Source organism: Cetorhinus maximus, chromosome 33 (assembly GCF_964194155.1).
Source record: "Cetorhinus maximus chromosome 33, sCetMax3.hap1.1, whole genome shotgun sequence".
Lineage (NCBI taxonomy): Eukaryota > Metazoa > Chordata > Chondrichthyes > Lamniformes > Cetorhinidae > Cetorhinus > Cetorhinus maximus.
Genome location: NC_135911.1, coordinates 9,470,276 through 9,490,164, shown reverse-complemented (window position 1 = coordinate 9,490,164; position 19,889 = coordinate 9,470,276). Strand labels below are relative to the sequence as shown.

Genomic DNA, 19,889 nt, shown 5'->3' with positions numbered 1-19,889 from the left:
GGCTCCATAGCTCAGGGGTTAGAGCACTGGTCTTGTAAACCAGGGGTCGTGAGTTCAAATCTCACTGGGGCCTGTGACTGCATTTTGCTCAGTTTTCAAATTCACACCCAATTGAATAAATGTTCAGGTTTAAATATTAAACAGCTGCGAGGCTGACCCCTGAAACAACAGGCTGTCTCCTTCTCCATTTCTCCTTCTATCCACCTGCTCTCTTTCCCATTCATCCTCTCTCTTCCCACACCCCTCTTTCTCTCCTTTGCTTTCTCTCTCTCTCTCTCTCTCTCCGCTCCCATTTCTCTCACCCTCACCCTTTGTCTCTCTCCAGTTCTCTCTCTCACCATCCCCCTCTCTCAGTAAAAAGAGGACAGAAGTTGAGTGTAAAAATAAGGAAAGATATACGGGACAGCAGGGAGGCCATTCAGCCCATCATGTCCATGCCAGCTGAAGATGAGTTATTTGGTCTAATCCTACCTTCCAGTTCTTGGTAATAATTGGGCAAAGAGACATTGAGAGCCGGAGATGAGGAATTTTGGCAACGGAAGCAAATTCAATAGAATTACACAGAAAGAGGCCATTCAGCCCATCTGCCCCGTGCCTGTGTTTCTGCTCCACACGCGCCTCCTCCCCACCCCCTCTTCATCTCACCCCATCACCCTATCCTTCTATTCCTTTCTCCCTCATGGTGTTTATCCAGCTTCCCCTTAAATGTATCTATACTATTCACCTCAACCACTCCCTGTGGGAGCGAGTTCCGCGTTCTCCCCCACTGTCTAGGTAAAGCAGTTTCTCCTGAGTTCCTCACTGTAATAGTCTCTTTCCAAATGGGAAATCGTATGAATGATTGAAATGGAAAGATTCGCAAGGTGGGGAGGAAAGGTTGAGGTAGAAGTGGGACTAATTGGATAGCTCTGCCAAAGAACTGACACTGGAATGATGGGCCAAATGGTCTCCTCCTGTGTTGTATCGTTCTCGGTTTGTTCAGTGGTGAACCATTGTAAATGTTTATTTAAGCCTCGCCTCCTTGTTAAAAACATCAGCACTATGATTAAAGTTTCTGACTCAGCTCTGTACCTCACCTCTTGCACGCCTTGGGTGCATCAATGTGTCCGCATATTTCACAGTTCCGCCTTTGAGGGATGTAAGATTGTTTACCTTTTTAACCAATAATTCGCACTCTGACCCTTCACTTATTTCCCAAATTCCCGACAAGGAAAGTCAGAGAGAGGGAGAGATGAGGAGAGCGGCAGGGAGTGAAAGAGGGCGGGGAAAGCGAAAGGCAGAGGGAAGAGGGTGAGTGAAGGAGAATTACAGAGGGTCAAAACACCAGGGAGGAAGTTCAGTCACAAAGCAGAAACTGGCAGCCCTGAGCAGAAGTCATCCTCGAATCAAGGGATATCTGATGGCTTTTAGGAAGGATTTTTTTCCCCTCTATTCTTCCATGGGATGTGGGTGTCGCTGGCAAGGCCAGCATTCGTTGCCCATCCCCAAATTTCCCTTGAACTGAGTGGCTTGCTGGGCCATTTCAGAGTCAACCGCTTGCTGCAAGGTCACATGTAGGCCAGACCGGGTAAGGATGGCAGATTTCCTTCCCTCTCAATGGGGAAATCGATGATAGTTTCACAGTCGTCATCACTGAGACTGGCTTTCAATTCCAGGTTTTATTAATTGAATTCGAATTCCCCCAACTGCTATGATGGGATTTGAACCCATGTCCCCAGAGCATTAGCCTGGGCCTCTGGATTACTAACCCAGTGACATTATCACTACACTACTGTCTCCCCAAATTGATTTAGCAGAAATGATGTCTGATATTCAAATGAAAAGTAAGTATAAACTAACATTAAACTAGCATGCTCCAACAGATGAATTTTGTTTTAAATCACGCACAGCATCTGGACCATCACTGACAAGGCCCAGCATTTATTGGCCCGGTTCTCAGTTGTATTTTCTACCTGACATCTGTCGTGAGCATGCTTTTTCTTCGTTATCTTCATTTCTATCTCTTTTGCCATCCAAGGAGCTCTGGATTTGTTTGCCCTACCTTTCCCTTTTCTTTATTCATTCACGGGATGTGGGCGTCGCTGGCTGGGCCCAGCATTTATTGCCCATCCCTAATTGCCCCTTGAGAAGGAGGTGGTGAGCTGCCTTCTTGAACCGCTGCAGTCCCTATGGTGTAGGTGCACCCACAGCGCTGTTAGGGAGGGAGTTCCAGGATTTTGACCCAGCGGCAGTGAAGGAACGGCCGATATATTTCCAAGTCAGGATGGTGAGTGGCTTGGAGGGGAACTTCCAGGTGGCGGTGTTCCCATGTGTCTGCTGCCCTTGTCCTTCTAGATGGTAGCGGTCGTGAATTTGGAAGGTGTTGTTGAAGGAGCCTTGGTGAGTTGCTGCAGTGCATCTTGTAGATGGTACACACACTGCTGCTACTGTGCGTCGGTGGTGGAGGGAGTGAATGTTTGTGGATGGGGTGCCAATCAAGCGGGGCTGCTTTGTCCTGGATGGTGTCAAGCTTCTTGAGTGTTATGGGAGCTGCACTCATCCAGGCAAGTGGGGAGTATTCCATCAAACTCCTGACTTATGCCTTGTAGATGGTGGACAGGCTTTGGGGGGTTAGGAGGTGAGTTACTTGTCACATTGAGGGAATATAACTTGACTGTGCCCAAACTATCTCTCCTTTGAAGAAAGCCCATTGATCAGCTACCGCTTTTCTTGCCAAACTTTGGCTCCAATTTATTTGGCCCAGATCCATTCTTACCCCATTGAGGTTGGCTTCCACCACCCCCACCCCCCACTGCCCCCATTAACTATTCTTACCCTGGATTGTTCTTTGTCCTTTTCCACAGTCATCCCAAATGATCACTGTCCCCTAAATGTTCTCCCACTGACGCTTGATCTACTTGGCCCATCTCATTCCCAAGAGACAAGTCTAGCAGTGCCTCCTTTCTTGTTGACCTGGACACACACTGCTGTCAAAAATTCTCCTGAACACACTCTAGGAACTCTTTCCCCTCTCTGCTCTTTACACCACCACTATCCCAGTCTACATTTGGATAATAAAAGTCCCCCAACTCTATAATGTTTGCACCTCTCTGTAGTTTCCTTTGCAGGTTGGTTCCTCTATATCCTTCCCCCTTGTTGGTGGCCTTTAGACAACACCAAGCAATGTCATTGCACCTTTTTGTTCCTTCGCTCCAGCCAAATTAATTCTGTCCTTGAACCCTCTAGGACATCCTCTTTTGTCAATGCTCCAATCAATACCCCTCCCCCCTCTTTCTTCCTTTCCTATCTTTCCTGAAGGCTTAATGGAACATTTATCACCCAGTCCTGCCCTTCCTCGAGCCAGGTCTCTGTTATAGACACAACATCAAATTTCCACCTGGTAACCTGTGCCTCAGGCTCACCGATCGTATTTAACACAATCTATGCATTCACACACATGCACAGTAACCCTGATTCGGACTTTATTACTTTCTCCTGTGGTCTGACCCCACTTATTAACATTCTGTTGGCTTAGATAAGATGGACAAGGAAAAACTCTGCTCATTGGCTGGCACATGGGCTAAGGGGACACAGATTTAAGGTTTTGATAAGGGGGAACCTGAAGAAGAACCTTTTTTACACAGCAACCTGGAACTCGCTGCTCATGAGGGCGGTGGAAGCCAAGACGAGGAACGATTTCAAAAGGAAATTGGACGGACACTTGAGGGAAATAAACTTGCAGGGATACGGGGGTTAGAGCGGGCGGGGGGGTTGGTGGGACTGATGCATTACTCCTCTGGAGTTGGCATATGGACTCGATGGGCCAAATGGCCTCCTTCTGTGTCACAAATGACTGTATGACGACCTTCCCTCAACAAAAACATACTGGCTGTCCATGAGTTACTTGTGTCTTTCTAGGTCATGATTTATACTGTTCATGCAATGACACTGTCTCTCCCTTCCTGACCTGTTAAACAATGGTGTACTGTTAGCAATCGTCCAGTCTTGTAGTACCACTCCTGCAGCCAGAAAGGACTGAGGGGGACCATAAACATAGGATAGTCAATATTAAATCCAATGGGGGAATTCAGGAGAAACGTCTTTACCCAGGAAGTGGTGAGAATGTGGAACTCGCTCCCACTGGGAATGGGGGTGAGGTGAATGGTGTAGGTATCACGGACCACATCCTTCTGTCTCTGGATGGTTGTACCCTGGAAGATGTGCAAGGACTAAGGACTCCACGGGAATTGCCTGTGAAATTTTAACCTCTGTTGGGCACTTACCCTGTTTCTGGAATGCCCTGAAACTCTGAGTTTGAGTCAAAGACTTTGGATGGTGCTGACTCAATTAGCAGAAGAGTTACCCAGGAAAAGTTAGAAAGATTAAAACCAGTTCTAACTCCTGGGTAACTATACTACTGACCTCCTGACTACCACCACTTAATCCCCTGTCTGTCACCCAGAACCCCCGAATGCCACCACAGCCCGAATATCTACCTGACTCCCTGACTTCCCCCAAACCCCCTGACTACCCTCCGAACCCTCCCGACTACCACCCACCCCATGACTAATCCTTCCCCCACCGTCCAACTATTTCCCCACCCCCCACCCCCCCAATCCCCGGGAGGGGAAGGCCAGGGTGTTAGGGGAGTGGTCAGGGAGTGGTGGAGGGGTCACGGTGGTCAGGTGGTCAGTGGGTGGTGAGATAGTAGGGGTGGGGGTGCGGTGGGTGGTTGGGTGGCGAGGGATAGTCAAATGGTTGGGAGAATAGTCAGGTGGTGGGGGAGGCAATTGGTGTGGGGGTGCAGTCAGGGGGGCTAGGTGGGGTCATCAGTGGCTCAGATGTAGTCAGGGGGTGGGGAGGGAAGTGAGGGAGAAATGAAGGGGGGAGAGAGAAGGTGGCTTGAGGAGAAATGAAAAAGGGGACAGCCTGTTCTTTCAGGGTCAACCTTCGGGCTGTTTAATATTGAAATGTGAGCATTCGCAAACTGGTGGTGAGTTTAAACATGCGAAAAACAATACACAGAGGGGCCCCCCTCTTTCATTTGAAACAATGACCTCTGCTTTACAAGGGCCAGCGCTCTAACCCCTAAGCTATGGAGTCACCAAGTCTTATGCACCTGGACATTCCCCACTTAGTGCTGGGGTAGGGCTCAATAAAACCTTCAGGTTGTGACTCATTTTCACACACCTGCCTCAGTCTCTTCAATGTTCACTTGGCCAACAACAACAATATTAGAAATAGCACCTTTCACTCCATGAAACTTCCCATGGTGCCTCAATTACTCTGGCTTGACCTCTATCAGTCTCTCCTTCCTTCTCTCTATTTCTCTATTTCCTTTTGTTACTGTCTGTATCTCTGTCGCTCTCTCCAATCATCCCTGAGTTTTTTTGTCCCTCCGTGTTTCCCTCCTTCACTCTTTTTCATCTCTCTGCTTTTCACTTTCTCTCTTTTTCCCTCTGTCTCTCTCTCATTCCCTGTCTCCCCTAGCTAGTCTCTCTCTTTCTCTCTCCCTCTAACTGTGCTTCACCGTCTGTCTCCGTTTGGTGTGTTAAAAGCAAAATACTGCAGATGCTGGAAACCTGAAACAAAAACAGAACTTGCTGGAAAAGCTCAGCAGGTCTAGCAGCATCGCTGGAGAGAGAAACAGAGTTAACGTTTCAACTCCGTATGACCTTTCTTTGGAGCCACACGGAGATAGGCTGGGTACTCTCCAGTTAGGGTTGCATGTTTAAAGAATGGGGTGAGGCTCAGTGAAACTTTCAGGTTGTGACTCATTCCCAAACAGCTACCTCAGTCACTTTGATGTTCACTTGGCCAAGAACAACAATACCGAAATAGCACCTTTCACAGAATGAAACCTCCCAGGGTATCTCAGTTACTCTGTCCCTATCTCTACCAGTCTCTCCTTCTTTCTCTCTGTCTCTCTATGTCTAGCTCTCTATTACTGTCTGTGTCTCTGTGTCTATCTCGGATCCTCCTTATCTCTTTGTCCCTCTATGTTACCCTTCCACTCTGTTACGTCTCCCTACCTTTCACTTCCTCATTCTTCTATCTGTTTCTCTTTCTCTCTCTCATTCTTTTTGCCTTCTCTCTCTATGTCTCGATCTGGTGTGTGTTGCTTAAGGTGAAACTTATGCAAAATCAACTCTGAAGAAAGGTCAGACGGACTCGAAATGTTAACTCTTGTTTCTCTCTCCACCGATCCTGCCAGACCTGCTGAGTTTTTCAGCATTTCCTGTTTTTGTTCTATTTGCTATGTGCTGTTTAAGGTCAAACTCCTGCAGAATCAAGGTCAATGGGCTGGACACTGTCCGGATGGGCTAATTGGCCTCCTTCTGTGTCACAAATGACTGTATGGCAACCTTCCCTCAGTAAAACCATCCTGACTGTCCATGAGTTACCCATGTCTTTCTAAATGACTATTTATACTGTTCCTGTAATTACACAATCTCTCCCTTCCTCCCCTGTTAAACAACGATATAATGTAAGCAAACCTCCAGCCCTCTACAATACCACTCCTACAGCCAGAGAAGATTAGAATGGAGGGCCACGAATATAGGATAGTCAACGCTAAATCCAATCGGGAAATCAGGAGAAACCTCTTTACCCAGAGACTGGGGAGAATGTGGAACTCGCTCCCACGGGGAGTGGTCGAGGTGAATAGTATCGATGTATTTAAGCGGGAAGCTGGATAACCATGTGAGGGAGAAAGTGAGATATTAAACCAAGACCCCAACTGAATTCTCAAGTGGACATTAGCAATCCCAAAGCCATTTTTGGGAGAAGATCAGGTGAGTCCTGTACAGTGAGCATCTCTCTATATGAGCCTTCAACCAAAGCACTCATGGAATGGAATTTCACTTCTCTGGTCATTTATTGCCTTGCTCTTTGTGGGGGATTGCCGTGCATCAATTGGCTGCTTCGTTTCCCTGCATTACACCAGAGGCTGCACCTCTGAAATGATCTGCGACATCCTGGACACTCATAAAGCACCTGACCCTGTGATCGGCCCATTCCTTCTGCTCCTTCCGTTACTGTGCCCCGGTGACCATGGACTTCCCCACCGGATTGGTCCATGATTACACTTGGCAAAGTACGGCAGTGGTTTGCCGTTGCCTTCTGCAGTGTGGCCGACCAGGAAACTCGCCCACTCTTACCGCCTGCGAGCGGGTTTGTTCACAGGCTGATAGTCAGCCCATTTGGCCACCTTACGAACGCGCATATCAGTGGCCATCAAGTCCCGAAGGGGGCCTAGAACCCCAGAGCTAATGGCCCGGAGGTAGGGACACTACCACTGCGCCACAAGAGCTCTCCAATCGGCATATCGGCTCCGCTCAATGTGACTGCAACAGTGACGACGGGTGATTTTTTTTTTCTTCATGTTTGCTTTGTAGCAGCCTCGACTCTGAAATGTTTCAGTTCTGTGAGTTCGACAGGAAACTGAGCACCCCAGGAAGTCTGCAATCCAGCTCTGAATGCAAAATGCAGAACCATCTTAGAATCAACAAGAATCGACGAGGTTGAACCCCAAATAAGGATAGTCCTTTGTAAGGTGACAAAGATACAATAGTGGATAGAAAGATGGCCAGGGACATGGACAGGAAAATAGAAAAATTGGAAGATAGAAATTCAGACCAACGGGTGGATAGGTAGGTAGATGAATGATAGACAGATCGATATCTAAAGTGATAGATAGATGACATATAGATAGACTGACAAACCTTTGTGCTAGGTGTGACTCCAACCAGCAGAGAGTTTTCCCCCTGATTCCCATTGACTCCAGTTTTGCCAGGGCTCCTTGATGCCACACTCGGTCAAATGCGGCCTTGATGCCAAGGGCAGTCACTCTCGCCTCGCCTCAGGAGTTCAGCTCTGGTGTCCATGTCTGAACCAGGGCTGTACCAATTCCAGTCTTTTGACCCAGCGACCATGAAGGAACGGTTGGCACAGGTCCAAGTCAGGTGGTTTGAAGGGGAATTTGCAGGGGGTGGTGTTCCCATACATCTGCTGCCCTTGCCCTTCTAGCTGGTAGAGGTCGCCATATAGGGGTATGCATACAGAAAATAGACAGAAAGATATACGGATGAATTCCAGATAGATATCTAGACAGACAGACAGAAGGACAGATGGACTGATAATAGATGGAGTGGTTTACAGACTGAGCTTTTAAAAAATTAATTCATGGGATGTGGGCGTCGCTGGCTGGGCCAAGCATTTATTGCCCATCCCTAATTGCCCCTTGAGAAGGTGGGGGTGAGCTGCCTTCTTGAGCCGCTGCAGTCCATGTGGTGTAGGTACACCCACAGCACTGTTAGGGAGGGAGTTCCAGGATTTTGACCCAGCGGCAGTGAAGGAACGGCCGATATATTTCCAAGTCAGGTGGGTGAGTGACTTGGAGGGGAACTTCTAGGTGGTGGCTGAACATGAAATTGGGCTGAAAATGAACAAACTCTGCATGTTTTCAGGTGCAAGTAAGAGCAGACATATTTTCAAAGGCTGCAGATTTTCCTCTGGATCCCATTTCATTTAACAAGTTTATTACGCAGAGTTCACAGGATCCAGTTGTTGCACTTTTGACCGGTGCAATGATCCCAGCCATGAAATTAAGGTCCTGAACACATGAAACCAATCAGCGCTCTCAGACCGATCATATACTCGAAAGGGAACTGATTGCAGGGTTGTGCGGGAAGTGCTGGCACAGGAACGACGGGCTGAATGGCCTCTTTCTGCTCTGCACGGCTCTGTGCAGCTGATGGTGCATTGGTTGCTTATTGACGACGCCAGTAAACTTGGGTGTCTTCATCCCCAAGGCCGGGCTTTTGGAATCCGTAATATTTTGTGCAGCTATTTCAGTGGAAGAGGAGACAGCGTCGGTGGGTTCGAGTGTTATGGGTGCAAAAACGTTTCTTCTCTTACCTGTGACAGCAGCAGGAGAATCCTGAAACGTGTAGGGATTCAGGATCGCTGCAGTTACAGTAACATTTCACTATCCATTTGTCAGTGTATGTGCTGGGAAATTGTGGCAAGAGTTTTGTGTTCGTCATGAAGGACACCAACATGGGAAAGATTATTGAAGGGCTGCCCTTCATGGTGGGTTGTCACGGGAGCTAACTGCCTTCAGGAGGAGAGGGGCAGAAACCAGGCTGCCTGGTCCCCACAGTCTGTCACTGAATAAAATTCATGCTGCTATTTTCACAGGTAGAACATCCCAGGAGACACTCGTTCGGGGGTGTGGGGAATGTACAGGGCACCTGTCCATTAATACTGGTACATACACAATGGAATCAGGTGAGAGCTACTGCCAACCTGGACTCTGCAACAAACAAACCACCACAGGTCTGGTACAAACACATAGACAGGACTGGAGAAGGTTATATGCTTGTCAAAGGATTGCAAATACCTACAACACTGAAATAGGCCATTCAGCCCATCTGCTCAATGCTCGGTTTTATGCTCACTGCGAACTTCCTCCCAACCCCCCTCTTCATCTCACCCCATCCCCATATCCTTCTATTCCTTTCTCCCTCATGTGTTTATCCAGCTTCCCCCATAAATACATCGATACTATTCACCTCGACCACTCCCTGCGGGAGCGAGTTCCACATTCTCCCCACTCTCTGGGTAAAGAATATTCTCCTGAGTTCCCCATCGGATTTATTCGTGACGATCTGATATCGCTGGCCCCTAGTTCTGGTCTCGCCCCGCAATAGGAAACATCTTCTCTACGTCTCCCCTATGGAAACCCTTTCATCATTTTAAAACCATTAATCAGGTTACCCCTTACACTTCTCTTTTCTAGAGTGAAACAGAGTTCCAACCTGCTCAATGTTCCCTGATAGTTATAACCTCACAGGAAGGGTTGTAGAGGCTGGAGGAGGTTACAGAGATAGGGAGGGTGGTAGCGGCTGGAGGAGGTTACAGAGGTAGGGAGGGTTGTAGGGGCTGGAGGAGGTAACAGAGATAGGGAGGGTTGTAGGGTCTGGAGGAGGTCACAGAGATAGGGAGGTTTGTAGGGGCTGGAGGGTGTTACAGAGTTAGGGAGCGTTGTAGGGGCTGGAGGAGGTTACAGAGATAGGGTGGTTTGTAGGGGCAGGAGGAGGTTACAGAGATAGGGTGGTTTGTAGGGGCAGGAGGAGGTTACAGAGATAGGGAGGGTTGTAGAGGTTGGACAAGATTACAGAGATGGGGAGGGTTGTAGAGGTTGGTGGTTGTTACAAATATAGGGAAGGCGTAGGGGCTGGAGGAGGTTACAGAGATAGGGAGGGTTGTAGGTGGCTGGAGGAGGTTACAGAGATAGGGAGGGTTGTAAGGGCCATAGGAGGTTACAGAGATAGGGAGAGTTGTAGATGGTGGAGGAGGTTCCAGATTTAGGGAATGTTGTCGGGGCTGGAGGAGGTTACGAAGATAGGAAGGGTTGTAGCTGCTAGAAGAGGTTACAGAGATAGGGAGGGTTGTAGGTACTGGAGGAGGTTACAGAGATAGGGAGGGATGTAGGAGCTGGAGGAGGTTACAAAGATGGAGGGTTTGGAGGAGATTACAGAGATGGGGAGTGTTGTAGGGGCTGGAGGAAATTACAAAGATAGGGAGGGTTGTAGGGTTTGGAGGAGGTTACAGAGATGGGGTATGTTGTAGGGGCTGGAGGAAGTTACAGATATAGGGAGTGTTGTAAGTGCTGGAGGAGGTTACAGAGACAGGGAGGGTTGTCGGGGCTGGAGGAGGTTACAGAGATAGGGAGTGTTGTAGGTGCTGGAGGAGGTTACAGAGATAGGGAGGGTTGTAGGTGCTGGAGGAGGTTACAGAGATAGGGAGGATTGTGGGTGCTGGAGGAGGTTACAGAGATAGGGAGGGTTGTAGGTGCTGGAGGAGGTTACAGTGATAGGGAGGGTTGTAGGTGCTGGAGGAGGTTACAGAGATAGGGAGGGTTGTAGGTGCTGGAGGAGGTTACAGAGATAGGGAGGGTTGTAGGGGCTGGAGGAGGTTACAGAGATAGGGAGGGGTGTAGGTGCTGGAGGAGGTTACAGAGATAGGGAGTGTTGTAGGTGCTGGAGGATAGGGTGCAGCGAGGCCCTGAAGTGTTAGAAATGGATCAAAAAATCGATGAGCAGGTAAACAGCCTCTTGTCCATTCTAGCCCAGCCTGCAAAATTGTGATCCTTGTCAGTAAGGGGACACAAAGAGGGAAGACAACTCCTGAATTAGATGTAGGCCAATCGTGAAGTTGGGAATTTGGTTCACCTGGTAAATTCTGGTAGGTTTTTATCAAATTTAAATCTGGATTCACAATCAGGCTCTGACAGAGAACATTCAGGCTGTAAAGCCAGTTTTGTGGCCCCGTTAAACATGGAGCTGCCTGGTAGTGGCAGTTATCGGTCAATCAGCTATTTGCCTTGAATAGGTGTTAATTATTGTGGCAGAAAGCTGGGCCAGCATTGCAACTTGGGAGTGAGTCATCAGTGGCTCTACCGAAGCAGACAGGTTTGCAAATCGCATGGAGTAAGGGGATGCATGGAGAGGAGACAGTGCCAAAGTGGGACAGGGACCAATTCAACGGAGAGGCAGGAAGAGGTGCTCCATGTGCCGTGAACTTATCAAATAGCTGAGCCAGCTCGAGGGGCTGAATGGCCTACACTTGCTCCCAATTCTTGAGATCTTGTATGTCACAATGTATAAACTCCGCACACCACCCAAAACTATTTAAACTTCTGGCAGAAGGAATAAAAATCTCCAAGCAATTGGGCTGAATACTCAAGTCTTGGGGTGGTATGGGAAGGAGTCCGTGATAATGCGTCCAGCTGGGGTCAGTGGAACTGAATTTCAGGTGGTAAGGTGTAGGAAGGTTAATGTGATACTGTCTGCTTTGGCCACTTATTCATCTCCAGGATGTCTGAATCGATCGGGCTGCAAACAGATGTGAGAACATAACACCTAACATCTTGTTTGTTGCTCACAAAAAGCAAGCAAAACCTTGAACAGGCTCCAGTGTTACAGGAGCGCACCGCATTCGAACAATACGATCACAAAGATATGGTGAAATGTCCTGGCAAGCAGACATGGTGTCTTCACTCATCAGTGACAGGTAAGCCTTAGATTTTACTCCATCAATTATCTCCCAATGTATCAGCGATGTTACACCATGGAACACCGACATAGCATCAATGTAACACCGACATAGCATCAATGTAACACTGACATAGCATCAATGTAACACTGAAATAGCATCAATGTAACACCGACATAGCATCAATGTAACACTGACATAGCATCAATGTAACACCGACATAGCATCAATGTAACACCGACATAGCATCAATGTAACACCGACATAGCATCAATGTAACACCGAGATAGCATCAATGTAACACCGACAGAGCATCAATGTAACACCGACATAGCATCAATGTAACACTGACATAGCATCAATGTAACACCGACATAGCATCAATGTAACACTGACATAGCATCAATGTAACACCGACATAGCATCAATGTAACACCGACATAGCATCAATGTAACACCGACATAGCATCAATGTAACACCGACATAGCATCAATGTAACACCGAGATAGCATCAATGTAACACTGACAGAGCATCAATGTAACACCGACATAGCATCAATGTAACACCGACATAGCATCAATGTAACACCGACATAGCATCAATGTAACACCGAGATAGCATCAATGTAACACCGACAGAGCATCAATGTAACACCGACATAGCATCAATGTAACACCGAGATAGCATCAATGTAACACCGACATAGCATCAATGTAACACCGACAGAGCATCAATGTAACACTGACAGAGCATCAATGTAACACTGACAGAGCATCAATGTAACACCGACATAGCATCAATGTAACACCGGCACAGCATCAATGTAACACCGACATAGCATCAATGTAACACCAACAGAGCATCAATGTAACACCAACATAGCATCAATGTAACACCGACAGAGCATCAATGTAACACCGAGATAGCATCAATGTAACACCGACAGAGCATCAATGTAACACTGACATAGCATCAATGTAACACCGACATAGCATCAATGTAACACCGACATAGCATTAATGTAACACCAACAGAGCATCAATGTAACACCGACAGAGCATCAATGTAACACTGAAATACCATCAATGTAACACCGAGTAGCATCAATGTAACACCCACATAGCATCAATGTAACACCAACATAGCATCAATGTAACACCGACAGAGCATCAATGTAACACTGAAATACCATCAATGTAACACCGAGTACCATCAATGTAACACCCACATAGCATCAATGTAACACCGACATAGCATCAATGTAACACCAACATAGCATCAATGTAACACCGACAGAGCATCAATGTAACACTGAAATACCATCAATGTAACACCGAGTAGCATCAATGTAACACCCACATAGCATCAATGTAACACCAACATAGCATCAATGTAACACCGACAGAGCATCAATGTAACACTGAAATACCATCAATGTAACACCGAGTAGCATCAATGTAACACCCACATAGCATCAATGTAACACCAAGATAGCATCAATGTAACACCCAAATAGCATCAATGTAACACCGGCTCAGCATCAATGTAACACTGAAATAGCATCAATGTAACACCGACATAGCATCAATGTAACACCGACATAGCATCAATGTAACACCGAGATAGCATCAATGTAACACCGGCATAGCATCAATGTAACACCGACAGAGCATCAATGTAACACTGACATAGCATCAATGTAACACCGACATAGCATCAATGTAACACCGACATAGCATTAATGTAACACCAACAGAGCATCAATGTAACACCGACAGAGCATCAATGTAACACTGAAATACCATCAATGTAACACCGAGTAGCATCAATGTAACACCCACATAGCATCAATGTAACACCAACATAGCATCAATGTAACACCGACAGAGCATCAATGTAACACTGAAATACCATCAATGTAACACCGAGTACCATCAATGTAACACCCACATAGCATCAATGTAACACCGACATAGCATCAATGTAACACCAACATAGCATCAATGTAACACCGACAGAGCATCAATGTAACACTGAAATACCATCAATGTAACACCGAGTAGCATCAATGTAACACCCACATAGCATCAATGTAACACCAACATAGCATCAATGTAACACCGACAGAGCATCAATGTAACACTGAAATACCATCAATGTAACACCGAGTAGCATCAATGTAACACCCACATAGCATCAATGTAACACCAAGATAGCATCAATGTAACACCCAAATAGCATCAATGTAACACCGGCTCAGCATCAATGTAACACTGAAATAGCATCAATGTAACACCGACACAGCATCAATGTAACACTGAAATAGCATCAATGTAACACCGAGATAGCATCAATGTAACACCCACATAGCATCAATGTAACACCGACAGAGCATCAATGTAACACCGACACAGCATCAATGTAACACCCACATAGCATCAATGTAACACCGACAGAGCATCAATGTAACACCGACATAGCATCAATGTAACACCGACAGAGCATTAATGTAACACTGACAGAGCATCAGTGTAACACTGACAGAGCATCAATGTAACACCAACATAGCATCAATGTAACACCAACATAGCATCAATGTAACACCGACATAGCATCAATGTAACACCCACATAGCATCAATGTAACACCAAGATAGCATCAATGTAACACCGACATAGCATCAATGTAACACCGACAGAGCATCAATGTAACACCGACAGAGCATCAATGTAACACCGACAGAGCATCAATGTAACACCGACATAGCATCAATGTAACACCGACAGAGCATCAATGTAACACCGACAGAGCATCAATGTAACACCGACATAGCATCAATGTAACACTGATATAGCATCAATGTAACACCAACAGAGCATCAATGTAACACCGAGATAGCATCAATGTAACACCAACAGAGCATCAGTGTAACACTGAAATATCACCAATGTAATACTGATTTAAGCCCAATGTGACACCACTGTAACAACGATGGAAAACCACTGTTGCCTTTTTCAGATTTTCTCCTGCAGAATATCTCCACTAAAGGTTGTGCTCCCAAGAGTATCTGCAAAAATCCAGAGGCCTGCTGATTTCTTTTTTTAACCTAAAACCAAAGCAAGACTTCTACTACTGCAGAGGGGGTGGCGCGTGTAATCTGAGTGAGAGTTCAGGGGTCAGCACAGTACAGACCACCACCCTCCCTAACACCGAATGTGGGTAATTGCAGCCTGGCTGTTCACTCCTCTCTGCTCCTGCCATTAATTGCTCTGATAATGTGCCTGTTTTAACCAGGGCCCTGAGAACAGTAAACTGAGCTGCAGTCTCCAGACAACTCTCTCTGAGATGAGGCAAACCTTTCTCCATGTGGCCAGTTGCTGTGATCTGGAATACGCTGCCTGGAGGGAAGCAGATTAAATAATCATTTTCCCGTAAGGGGAATTGGAGGAATATTTTAAAATGAAAGATTTGCAGGGCTATGGGTGGGCTGGGTTCATTGGAACAAACTCTCAAAGATCCAGTGCAGACCTGATGGGCTGAATGACTTCCTTCTATGCTCTAAGACTCAATGATTTTCCTGTTGGGATCAGTAACATAACATGAGGTGACTCTACTGCCTAATTCCAACTACATCTCATTTCTGGGCCTCAGGGTTTGGTTTGATTGGACTTGCTCAATGAGATTGCACTGTACAGACGCTCTGCACGTACCCATCTATGGATCAAGCTCCCGCATTGTACTTAGTCCAACTCAGTAGTCTCCCTCTTCCTCTGACACCATTTACACACACATTCTCCCCTGTTCACCATGGTTTAGCTGGTAATGGCCTATCCTCTGAGACACAATGTTCTGGGGTTGAATTCCAATCCAGGAACTTGAGCACAAAGTCTAAATGGACACTAGCAGTTTAGTACTGAGGGAGTGCTGCACTGTCGGAGGTTCAGTACTGAGGGGGTGCTGCACTGTTAGAGGGTCAGTACTGAGGGAGTGCTGCGCTGTCAGAGGGTCAGTACTGAGGGAGTGCTTTACTGTCAAGAGGGTCAGTACTGAGGGAGTGCTGCACTGTCAGAGGGTCAGTACTGAGGGAGTGCTGCACTGTCAAGAGGGTCAGTACTGAGGGAGCGCTGCACTTTCAGAGGGTCAGTACTGAGGGAGTGCTGCACTGTCAGAGGGTCAGTACTGAGGGAGTGCTGCATTGTTAGAGGGTCAGTACTGAGGGAGCGCTGCACTGTCGGAGGGTCAGTACTGAGGGAGCGCTGCACTGTCGGAGGGTCAGTACTGAGGGAGTGCTGCACTGTCAGAGGGTCAGTACTGAGGGAGTGCTGCACTGTCAGAGGGTCAGTACCGAGGGAGTGCCGCACTGTCGGAGGGTCAGTACTGAGGGAGTGCTGCACTGTCAGAGGGTCAGTACAGAGGGAGTGTTGCACTGTCAGAGGGTCAGTACCGAGGGAGTGCCGCTTTCTAGGTATGTCAGTACCAAGGCAGTGCTGCACTGTCAGATGTTCTATCTTTCAGATGTAATGTTAAACCTGCGCCCCCATCTGCCCTCAAAGGTGGATGTAAAAATATTCTGCAGCCACTATTTCAATGGTGAACAGCGGTATTCTTCCCTGGTGTTCTGGTCAATATTCATCCTTCAACCAGCACCACAAAAACAGATTATCTGCCTATTATCTCATCGCCGTTTCTGGAACTGGTCTTAGGGTCTCGGAGAAGTTCAGTAACTGGGTTAAAAGATCACTGCTCTCTGAAATTGATTGAAGTGCAAATATTGAGGAATATTGTAAGAGGTTGAGGTTTGGAGCAGGAGGGTGGTGTATCCATTCTATCACCAGACACAACCAGACTATAACAGGAATTCTGTTAATCATTCCCATGGGAGATTGGCTAGAGATTGTAGTTTGGGATTACTTCAGCTTGCTATGTGTAAATTCAAATTCAGTGCAATTATTAATGCTAATCACATTCAGAATGGTAGCAAGTAAACTTTGGCATACTCTGTAATTAAACACCCTGCAGTAAATTGTCAATGTCTAACCCTACACATTGGCTCCTGTTAAAGGCTTTTCTTATGTTTCCAAGATAATTTATTACATTTCTCATAGTGATTCCTTGTCTCAGAAACACATTGAAATCACAAACAATTTACAGCACAGGTTGGGTGTGGTCAAAGGTGTAACAGAACATAGTGAAAGCGAGGGACATCAGCAGAAGATGATGGAGAGAGCGTAATAGAATATAGCGACAGAGAGAGGGAGACATCAGTAGAGGATGATAGAGAGAGTGTAACAGAATATCGTGACAGAGAGAGAGACAGGAGCAGAGGATGATAGAGTGTAACAGAATATAGTGACAGAGATAGAGACAGGAGCAGAGGATGATAGAGAGAGTGTAACAGAATAAAGTGACAGAGAGAGAAAGACATCAGCTGAAGATGATAGGGAGAGTGTAACAGGATATAGTGACAGAGAGAGACACAGGAGCAGAGGATGATAGAGAGAGTGTAACAGAATAAAGAGACAGAGAGAGGGAGACATCAGCAGAGGGAGATAGAGAGAATGTAACAGAAAATAGTGACAGAGAAAGAGAGACATCAGCAGAGGATGATAGAGAGAGTGTAACAGAATATCGTGACAGAGAGAGAAAGACAGGTGCAGAAGCTGATAGAGTGTAACAGAATAAAGAGACAGAGAGAGGGAGACATCAGCAGAGGATGTGTGTGTATATGAGATTGTGTTTGAGTGTATGTACCTGTGTGATGCTGTGCATGTATGCGAGTGTGTATGTGAGTCTCTGTGTAATTGTTTCTGCATGTGATTGAGTGTGCGAGTTTGAGTGTGAGGGTGTGTGAGAGTGTCTGTGAGTGTGCGTAAGAGTGTGTTTGTGTGACTATGAGTGTGCCTGTGTGTGCGTGAGTCTGTGTGTGAGTATGTGAATGTGTGTTAGTGAGCCTGTGAGTGTAAGTGAGGAGGGTGTGTGAGCATGTATGTCGGCCTGTGTGTATGTGTGTGTTTGAGTGTGTGTGTGAGGGTGTGTGACTGTATGAGTCAGTGTGCGTTTGAGTGTGTGTGAGGCTGTGCGAGTCAGTGTCTGTCTGTGTTTGAGTGTATTTGAATATGTGTCTGTCAGTGTGTGCGAGTGAGTCTGTGTTTGAGTGTGAGGGTGTGTCTGAACGTATATGTGTGTGTGTGTTTGAATGTGTGTGTGAGTCTGTTTGTGAATGTGTGTGTGAGTGAGTCTGCATTTGAGTATGAGGGTGTCTAAATTATGGTCCAGATAACCCAAAAAAAAGGTGTTGAACTCATAAGTGATTTTCAAGTAGACCATTAAGAAGCAACAGTTCCAATATGATGCATTAGCGAAATAGACAGGTAATGCACACAGACAACGAAAGATAAGAGCCAGTCCTGGAGGGCTAATGGGCAGATGATACTGAGTGAGTGTTGATCTCTGTAGCGGGTAGGGCAGCCCCTTCTACTGTGTGGCTGGAGCATTAGGAAGGCATCCACCATCTGAAGAAGGCCGAGGCCACCATGGATCGCTTCAGAAAAAACTATTTCCTGTCCGAATTGATTCCTCTGACATCTCCAGGGTTTATTTTTAACCTTTTCTCAGGAGCTCGGTTTACACGTGGGTCACGAGATCCAACCTTATCAGGAATATAGTTAATGTAGTGTTCAATAAATTTCGGCAGGTTTTATAAAGTTATTATATACTGTGATTTCTCACAGCGGGTTTCAATGGAGCAAATAAAGAGGACATGCTCGCAATGGCTGGTGGTCAATAACCAGGAGACACAGAATGAAGGTGATTGGCAAAGGTACCCAAAGTGACAAAAAGGAAAATATTTTTTCAAGTACCAGATGCTAAAGGTTTTGACTGCAATGCCTGACTGGGTGGTGGGTTCAGGTTCAATCGGAACCTTCTAAAGGAGAACTGGATATTGAAAGAAGGGGTTGGGGGGGGTGGGGGGAAACATCAGGGATATGGGGAAAGAGCGGGACTAAACATGGTTGTTCTTTGGAATAGCCAGCACAGGCTCAATGGGCCAAACAGCCTCCCGCTGTGCTGTACTATTCCACGATGCCGTGGTCCTTTTTCCGGCCGTTATTATTTACACCGACAAGGTTCAATCTGTGAAGGAGAAAAGCCTGTGCATCGCCCGAGGGTACTGTCCCCGGCTGTAATGGGCCAGCGGGCAGCCGGGAAACAAACAGGAACCCCCAAGTCCCCCAGGGAAGAGAGGTCGCGCCTGATGTGCAGACTCGATGGGCCGAAGGGCCTCTCCCGCCCTGTGTGATCCTGTGGTTCCTGCCAGTGGGTTTCTCCCTTGTTGGGGGAAGGGGGAGAGGTTGTTACAGACTCTACAAAATAAAAACGGAACATGAAGCGAAGGATTCGAGTAAAAGAGAGGCACGACAGACGAAAGGTTTCTGGTTTGTCACGAGGGGTGAGCTGGTCAAACAGTGCCCTCAAGGGGGAGTTCTGCCCCACGTTTCTCTTGAGTCACACAGCGACTCTTAACACTCTCACAGCGGCTTGGCGATGGGCATTTATAAAGTGCTTGTCACCGGCCAAAAATGTACAGCCCCTTCGCAGGGGGGTGGGGGGAGGGGAGGGGTGGCGGGGTGGGGGGGGAAGGGGGGGATGGGGAAGGGGGTACAGGCCCATACAATGCAGGGTCGGGGGCCACTCTAAACTCCATTGACTTCAACGGGACCCGAATCCCGCTGTGGTAAAACTCGGCCCATGAGCTGTTTCCAAAGAGCCGTACCAGACTCGAACTTTTAATTCCTTCTCCCCACCACCCCCCCCGCCCCCACAGATGCTGCCAGACCTGCCGAGTAT

The 19,889-nt window shown here is 47.0% G+C and overlaps 1 non-coding gene across 1 annotated transcript; it reads left to right on the top strand.

Annotated features, from left to right (window-relative positions):
* trnat-ugu (transfer RNA threonine (anticodon UGU)) lies at positions 1-73 on the top strand. Its single transcript has one exon. It is a non-coding gene; the product is annotated as a tRNA-Thr (tRNA).
* The last annotated feature ends 19,816 nt before the right edge of the window (positions 74-19,889 follow it).